Below are 9,222 nucleotides of genomic sequence, written 5' to 3'. Positions count from 1 at the left end.
ATCACAGTATTTTATTATTCACATATTTATTGCACATCTGTAGGGTCTCTTGTGAGGGTGTTTTTTTATTTATTAATTTCTTTTCCTGATGGTGGGAGAAAACTCCTGTAACCACAGTCAGACTAACTACAAGAACCTCTGATATATTAAATTCTATTAATTATGTTTTCATAAATATTTGAGGCGGGAAATGGACTCTTCTGAATGCTGCGGATGTGTCTCCTGGACCCGGCTGATCGAGCACGAGCACAGTAATTCCTGATTCTGCGGATTTGTAGAAGAGCCAGCAGAAGACATGAGTTGGGCTTGCGTTAGATCTGCTTCTGTGCATTTTTATCTTTGTGCTTTTAAGTTTTATTTGTGAGCTGTGTATTCTTCATTTGTAATTACTTGTTTTTTATTTTGTATGCTGTGTATTGTTTTTAAAAGACTTTGTGAGTCTTGTCTGTGAAAAGAGCCATATATGAATAAATACTGCTATTGCTATGTGTGTATAAACACGACCTGAGGCATGCTTAAGGCTGGTTAATGGCCTGTCAGAAGTAGTTTGCGAGACGTGTTTACACGGGTGCAAATGACCACAGTGCATGCTGGAGTGAAAAGCTGGCCACCGCTGAGAGGATGGAGATATGGGGAGGTTTGAAAATGGGGATATGGCTGCTCATTTTCAGACCATCTCTCAAGAAAATGGAAACACTGAGCACGACATTAAGTGCCACAAAGAGTAAAAACAGGTGGGCAGCGTTTGGCTCATTTCTTGCCCACACAGCTGACCGATGACAACGTGTCTGTTTTGCAAAGTTATAGAAATGATTGGACACAAACTCCACACACTGCAATTATAAAGCCCCCTGTGCAACCCCAGGTAAACACAGACATACTCATGTTAATATTGAATTTCATTCCTCATCTTCATGTTAATAAGTTATGAATTTTCCTTCCTTTGATGATTGTTTCTTGGACTTGGGCTGTTGTTGACTGAATACTCACGATTTCTTTTTTAAAGCAAGTATGCTTTTAAAAAGTTCATGTTATACAAAAGTACCTCATAATTTAATGAACTTTTTTTCTTGATTCTAGTTAAATGTAATTAATGCACAGACGCTGAATTTTAGAAAGTAGATGATGGTTTGTAGAGAGATTATAGTTAAAAAAGGTCTTAAATGAACACAAATGAGCATCTGTTTGTCTCAGCTTAGTCTCTCTGATAACTTTGTCCTCAGAAGGATCCTCTGCCCTCTGCACTCCACCTCCTCCTCCGCAACTTCACTGAAACTCCATTAGCTGTGCTGTCCCTCGGTAGGATGTGATGTGAGATTAGACTCCGTGTTCTCCTCTCCAGAGCCCTCGGAACGCCGTCCCCTGACCTCCTGCTGCTTCACACAGAAAGACTGAGACAAAAAGCCCATTGAACAAAAACACTTCAGGCAGACAGAGTCTAACTCCTGACCTGTCTACATAAAGACTGACTTCAGTAAGATTTGATCACTATTCTAACTGAAGTGAGTCTCAACACTTTCAGTTCTGCAGAAAACTTTTTTTTCTGCGTGAAAGATTAACAAAACCTTGAAAGTTTAGAGTTTTGTCTGCACTGAAATGTTTTTGAGCTACATTGAATTTGAGTAATAAACTGTTACCCATTGCATAACAAGACTGTAAAATCCAAAAGCGCTCTGTGAACCTGGATCTGACCTGCTGTGGTTCACACGGAGACTGCAGCACTGCTGCTACCTCAGAACGCAGCTGACACGTTATGATTAAAGCCATCTATCCATCTCTTTTCTTTCCTTTATCAGGGGTCAGGTCGCTAGGGCAGCAGCATAGGCAGACGTTCCTCTCCCCAGCCACTTCCTCAAGCTTATCCGAGGGAACACCAAGGTCAGCTGAGAGATATAACCTCTCCAGCGTGTCCCAAGTTCTAACTGGGGCCCTCTTCCAGGTAGAACATGCCTGGAACACCTCACCAAAAGCCTTTCAGGAGGCATCCCAGTCAGATGCCCAAACCATCTCAACTGACAGCCAAAGGCGGATGCCCTGTGGAGCATTCCCTGGCTATCGAGGATACTGGGACATGAGAAAAGCCTTTTTTTCTGACACTTTTTCTTTAAATAATGTGGAATTAGTTACATTTCATTCATAATTTAGCAGTCCACTTTATAAACTCTGTTATCCTAGATGTCCTTGAAGGTACTGGGGAATTTGTTCGTTTTGGTCCTATATAAATAAAACTGAATGAACTGAATGATGCATTGAATTTAATGACACTAAGTGTTGGATTTAGTGAAACTAAGCTCAGTTCTGTCTAGTACATGTTAGTTTTGTGCCTCTGCAACTTCAAGAGAATTTTTGTATTGTAATATATATAAAAGATGTGTTTTCACAGGTTTAGATTTAGTAGCTCTGCATGTAAGAAAAAAAATACAAAGACCTCTACAAGCCACAGTCACAGTTTTATAAAGATGATATTCTAAAATATACCTTTTCTGTTGGTTGTATTTTCACAGAAATGTGAATGTTTCTGCAATATTTGGTAGCCCTCAAAGGTTCAGGAGGCTGAAGAGCTGCAAAATAAGTTTCTGAGCTGGTTTTGTGTGTGTGTGTGTGTGTGTGTGTGTGTGTAGCAGAATCACCTGTCACCCCACCTCACCTCCACCCACCGCCCACCTCTCCCCGGTGAGATGTCTTCACTCTGATGCAGAGAGGACAATCTATGAGCTGCCGTGCTGGTGGTAAAATAGGCATGCTAAATTTTGCATGGATTGCCTTTGAAGTGTCAGGAGATAAAAAGGGAAGCTCGCCTGTGTTTTTATGTGTTCATTGTGTGCTGAGGAGAAGCAGCAGCCCAGACCAGGTACTGCAGAGCGGGGCTATAATTAAAGATGAGGATGGATGAAATTGAGCCGTACAATGGAGAGAAAATCTGTTTTTTAGAACTTTTTTGGATGTTGGCAGATTCTTTTTATTATTATTTTTGGTGTCTCCCTTTTGCTCTGATGTTTTTCATCTAAAAAGCTGAATTTACACAACACACATTTAATCATTCATGATTATGACCTGATCCAATCAGGAGTGTAAACCAATAAAAAGCCTAGCCTCTGAGACTTCTGGTGAAGGCTCATCTGAATTTATGCACAGCGAATGATGAAGACGTTTGTTTACGTTGCCTTCCTGTCAGAGTAACACGATGGCGCAGCGCTCTGTGGGAGGTTCACAGTGCAGCAGCACTGCCTTTGATACTGGAGGGTTCTGATGACAGAAACAGAAAATGGCAGAAAAAAAAGAAGCCATGCCCGATGAAGCTGAGTATGAGGAGGATTATGTTTTTGGATATTTTCTAAACCATTAAGCAGTGACCGCAGACACTTTGCACTGGCAGCGCATGTGATTAATCTGGATGCAGGTCACTGAGTTAAACCAATATATTACAATACTGTACAAACCGTGTCATAGGCTCTGGATGTAAACATAGAACACAGGATTCACTGAGAGACGTCAGCGAGAATGTTAGCATCATCAATGAAAATGGATCTATAAGCAAATAAAGGTGATCGTGTAATTGTTCAGATGTTGGGTGACTGAGGGAGAGAGGCTCTTTTGGGGAAAGTGTGTGAGTTGATGGATACTCAAAGTTTCAATTATGAGGTCAGATCTGCAAACAATCTCTGTTTCAGCTTTTCCACTCACATAAAGCTCAGTTATGTAGCCTTATTTATAAAGCTAATGTTTTCCTAATATTTATTCATCCTTGATTCTTTTTGTTTTTAGGAGGGTGAAGGGATTAAAGGGTGTTGTGTTTGAGGGCAGCTGACAGATATTTCTCTGTCGATGAAACTGAGGATCGTCAATCTGTTCATACGTAATCCAAGAATCCCCCCAGTGCTGTTTACTTTTTTTCTTCTCTTGTGGAAGATTGTGAGTCGCTTTTTGCTCATTGAAGGCTGGAGTTTCAAGTCTCTCTCCATGGTGAATGATGTAGGGTTGAGCTGCCGCTTGACCTTATTTCTCCTGTGCTTGAAGTGTAGTTGAAGGTCAGACCACACTTTGTTTAGCATCGGGATCCAGCGCCTTCGTCACTGCTTTGAAGCCATCTCCTGGTATCATAACTGTTGTTGACTCCTTTCTTTGATGCATGTGTTTAAGTGACTCTGATGAGACAGTCAAATAGAGTAGTTTATTAGGGTAAAGGTTCGGTCCTGTACAACCTGCTCCTTAAACTTACATAACAGTGTTCATTTGTGGTTCTTTAATTAATTCCTTTTACATCCTGTTAACCTTCAATGACTAAATTTTTGTAGCAGTTTGGTATCAAATCATTTTTCATACTGCAGCTACAATGTGTGTAAAAATTAGAAGCTATTGTCGCTGTATTTTTTTCCTTATTTTTAGGATGAAACTCTTCTTTTCAGAGTAGAGTCATTGTCTGAATGTTAAATCTCCCTCCTTGATCATCGCTTGCTGCCACTGAGCTATTTCTGCAGGAAGAGGAAGTGACAATGGCACCAAAGGCCTCGGAGCAGAGTGACACCCTGACGTCCCCGCTAAAAAAGAAAGGGAAGAATTCTCCTCCCTTCCCCCAACTGAACCTCCCCACCTGAACTCACCGAGGGTTTGCATTCCAGTTGCTGGATCGTTAGCCGGGGGTATTAGGCATCTTGCCTCTGACTTGCATCATCACCTCCCATCTCAAAGTTTTGCTGCGCCGTCTTTCCTTCTTTTCTTGTCTCTCTCTCTTTCTCTCTCTGGCATGTAGATTATTCTCATCAGCCTTCCACTCAACATCCCTTGGAAGAAAACAAAAAGAAAGATGATGGGAGACTGGTGGAAGAGAACAATTAAACCCTGTTTTTATGCAAGTGCAAGGTGACCCTGATGGAGATACAATCACGTATAACAGCGCCTCAAAGCTCCTTGACCCATTGGGATGCAAACAGAGGATTACGGATGAATTACCTGAAAAAGAAAAATATTTGTGGGTTGGAAACATAATTAACAACATAAATGACTGCGGGATCGCTTAGAGAAGCTCGGCAACAGTCAAGGTCACACAAAAGTCAACTTAATAAACTAACTCGTATGCCACTTATACTCAAAGAACAACCTGGAAAAAAAATCCCAATCAATATTATTTTCCTCCTATTTAAAGCCTCCGTTTTCTGTAACAGTCTGATCTACAGATGGGTTAATATTGTGTTTGTAATAACTACGTTCTGCACTACAGCCTCCCGTGATGGTCTACGTTTAAAAACAGAAGGTGCAGCAATTCAGATGAACAGCTTCAGAAGCTTTCTCCCAACATTCAACAACATTGATATATTTGGATGGCGTGATCGTCTACATGTAGCTTGGTTATAAAGCTGTATTTGTAAGCTTTTGGGTGCAGTGCACAGACAGACGTGCTCTTTAGTGCAAAGTAAAAGACTGATAAAATGCGACAATTTTGCTCACCGAAACCGCTGCTCTGTCATCTGTACCTCACCGCAGATTTTATATTCTTTGTCAGATAATTTCAATAAATGTGCACCAACTGCACAAAACAGTTGAGATGTCCACCGAGACAGCTGTGCCAGCATATCAGTCAGTCGAAATAACTAACTTGTGGAGATATCATCTGAATTTCAGGAGCGGGACCACTCCTCCTTCACGCCCCTTCCGACCACAGACTATAAATGCCCCCTTCTCCAATACCCGCTGTTCTCATTTCCATGCCCCACCCTCACCCCCCTCTCTTCTCCTCTTCTCTCCTCCTCCCTTCCTTCGTTCACTTCTCATTAGTACATGGGGATCTGCCCGGCCCGGGAGCCGTCGCCAGTCCCCTTCAAGGCCTTCCCCAAACCGCAGCACCAGTTCATACTTCCTCATCCCTCTTCGCTCATCGTTTCCGAGGATGTGGTCCCAGCTAGTGAATTGTACTTTTAGAGAATTCAGTACACTAAGAAAAGGCCAAAGAAACAATACCTTCAAGTCCTTCACAGGCATGATCCCAGCTAATGGCTCACTTACATCAGAGTAAAAATAGGACAGCAGACTTCTTGCGACCACGACCTTGGGTTTTGGTGAATGCACTGAATTTTTTTTTTTTTTTCACTTTTGGTGACCAGTTGAGTGTATTTCTGACAATCTCTAGCTGACCACAGTCCATTACAAAGTGACTGCACATGCTTCCACGTTAGGGGCAATGGTGCTCCAACTCAGACTCTCTCAGACAGGCTGGCAAAGGTTTGCAAAAACCTGCTGTTGGTTATAGAAACTGAGTTAGACTGCAATCTGAGTCAGTCTGTGCCAATGACAGTAACAGTGTGATGTATCTCTTTACACTGGATATTTACTCATCTGGCTGCCAAATGGTCATTTTGCAGTTAAACCTCCACCTGCCAAGGAATTTCTGTTTCTGTTTTCTGTTCAGATTCTGTGAATATAACCAGTTAATATGAATTCCTATGTAGACAGACAACAACAAATTAAGTTAATCGTCATATTCCCACAAACAGACTGTGTATAATTGCCCACTTGATCCGTTGAGTCACAAACTAATAGCAGACTGACATCTTATTGCTGTTTTATCACTTCCTGAAACACTAAGTGGCTTTGGAGACAGCACATGTTTCCGCATCCCTGAAGCAACCATTTCAAAAGCAACGCGATCGCAGGTTCATTACACACAGATACAATAATGTTGGTCCTACCGCGGCCTCTGACCCCTGTTTCCTCCACTGTGACTGTACCATACTTGACAAAACATAATGTATAGCATGTGGGATCACTTTTAGGTACACTCTCCCAGAGAGAGCATTCCTGAGAACTTCTTATCATCTGAGCATCAGTTGCAAACAGGTATGCATTATTTTACTTATGACACTAAGACATACAAAAAAAGCTATCATGAAGAAAGATGTCAATTAGATGGCATCAGCTCCAACCAGCTGAGAACACACACATCATTTGTGTTTGAACGTTGTTTGCGCTGCGACCACAACTGACTCGTACTCAGACCAGATCAGACGCAGCAGCTCTCTTTTCAGACTGTGTTTATTCTGATACTGATGCGCTGCTTGAAGTGATGCAACTAAACAGACTCGAATCAGGCGTGTCGTGTGATCAGTTAGAAACTCCGACTCTTGAACATTTATTGTAGTGGGAGAAAAAGGCGGCTGTGATGGAGCTTTCTGGAGCTGGGTGAGATAAAGATTCCCTTTGATACGATGACAGTCATGACTCTCCGTCTGCAGCGCTGCTTTGGGTCATGTGTCTACGGGGAAAGTCTCAGACTTCTCTTTAATATCATTTCTAAATCAATCGCAGCTCCAGATGGCTTCGCACTCGGGGCACAGAGCAGCAGAGGTTAAATATATTTCAACTTTTTAAATGAATGGAGTGTTACTCTCGCAAAGTGTTTCCAGGACTCACTCGGCATCAACAGCAGCAGCTATGAGCAGTGCTGCCCTCGGCACCATCCGACGGTGGCAGCAGACAGTCCAGTGGAACGTGGCTTCCCTTTGATTGACAGGTGACCGACATAGAAAATGTCCAGGTGGACTCGTACCTGCAACCTCTGTCGCTTTCTGTCACTCAGCTGCTGGAGAGCCTGTGATTATCACAGTGTTATATTAAGGACTTGTTTTTCTTCTGTGGAGCACAAAGTGACCAGGAGGCAAGAATTTTCGAATCTGTCCGGTTCCTCTGAGATAATCTGCAGCATGTGTCTTTAAAGATGCATAAAAATAATTCCAGGTTGTTAACTTTTTAACCCAAAGCCTCACAGGAAACCATCCCATGATATTTTATTAATACGCATGCATGACCTCAGGAAGTAGATTATATAAAGAATCTGTCATGTCTAACACTGACAGTCAGAAGTTTAGAGATGCCTTGGAACTCTCTGAATTATGTATTTGTTTCATACCAGGTCTTAAAAACTGTTTTTTTTTTTTTCTTTGTTGACAGGTTAACCTACTGATCTTGTGATCTTACAGTTTTTTTCCAGTCTAATCTCCCTTCCGTATTTAAATATAACAAACAACAGGTCACAAGTCATCCCTGAAATCGTGTGAAAAGATCGTAGATAACCACTGAAGCAGCTTTCTCATCCTTAATCCTTAATGCAGCTGGTATTCTCCAGCGAATGCTATAGAAGCTCAGCAGGTTTTAGTTTTGATGATGTTGATGAAAGGCAACGGGGTGATATGGCGGTTGGCACTCTTCGCTCACAGCAAGAAGGAATCTCCTGGGTGAAGCTTGCATGCTCGGGCACTCTGGCTTCCTCCCACAGTCCAAAAACATGCCTGGGTTGACTCTAAATTGGGCGTAGTTGTGAACGTAAGAGTGAGTGGTCGTCTGTCTCTCTGTGTTAGGCGTGTGACAAACCAACAACCTGTCCAGGATGCGCCCTGTGGATAAGTGGAAGAAAGTGGATGGATGATGAAGAAGTCTTTGCGATTGCAAGGTTTGCTGTAGTGCTGTGTATTACTGAAGGATAGCATCAATTTCACAGTAATCCCTATAGATCAGCTGACATCACTACTAATAGCCACAGCTGCTGTTGCATCTGCAAGCCACATTGCAACCTACCTCCACCCTTTCTCTTCCTCTCATGCTGTGTCTGACTGAATGCAAAGTGATGCAGAGGTCCAAAGCGAGACTTTTCTCATAGACTTCCATAAGACCAGAAGTAATTTTGCAGCTATAGCTCTGCAGATAGCTATAGATAAGAGGATTAAGGTATTTCGACATTGGCTTTATTTGTCCAATCTACAAACTACGTCCGTGTTTTTTTACTGTATATGGTAGATCTTAGAACAGAGCCAGATCATTATTATTATTATTATTATTTATTAGCTCCTGTCTGAGCTAGTAGTCAGGTATGCAGTGAGCTTACAGACAGAGTGTGGGTTTGGATTGTAAGCTGACCCATAGTTTCTGGCCATATTCTTTGAACCATGTTTCCACTTAATTAATCAAGTAGTTTACTGTTAAGAAACAAAGGGTGGTTAATGGTATGTACTAACTGGTTAATAATTAGCATGTTACTAAGTATACTTAAAGTGGAAATGAAACACTACACTGTACAAATATTAAGGCTAATTTAAACCATGGAGCCCTGCTCAAAAAACAAATCGGGGATTTAACACTCTCTGTGTTAGGACTCCTGATCATGATCTGGTGAGAAACTCAGTTATGTGTGTGGAGTGATGCACATGTAGTAACCAGTTATGTTATAAACTGCGC

At 41.8% G+C, this 9,222-nt stretch overlaps 1 long non-coding RNA gene across 1 annotated transcript; it reads right to left on the bottom strand.

Annotated features, from left to right (window-relative positions):
* Positions 1–3,288: 3,288 nt before the first annotated feature.
* Positions 3,289–5,567, bottom strand: LOC112847699 (uncharacterized). The gene is made up of 3 exons (XR_003221425.1): positions 5,446–5,567; positions 4,602–4,950; positions 3,289–4,145 (listed from the first exon to the last, which is right to left on the bottom strand). It is a non-coding gene; the product is annotated as an uncharacterized LOC112847699 (long non-coding RNA).
* Between the last annotated feature and the right edge of the window lie 3,655 nt (positions 5,568–9,222).

The sequence above is a fragment of the Oreochromis niloticus genome, linkage group LG2, assembly GCF_001858045.2.
Source record: "Oreochromis niloticus isolate F11D_XX linkage group LG2, O_niloticus_UMD_NMBU, whole genome shotgun sequence".
NCBI classification, from domain to species: domain Eukaryota; kingdom Metazoa; phylum Chordata; class Actinopteri; order Cichliformes; family Cichlidae; genus Oreochromis; species Oreochromis niloticus.
The sequence above is the reverse complement of the archived record's forward strand: the minus strand, read 5'-3'. Positions and strand labels throughout refer to the sequence as shown.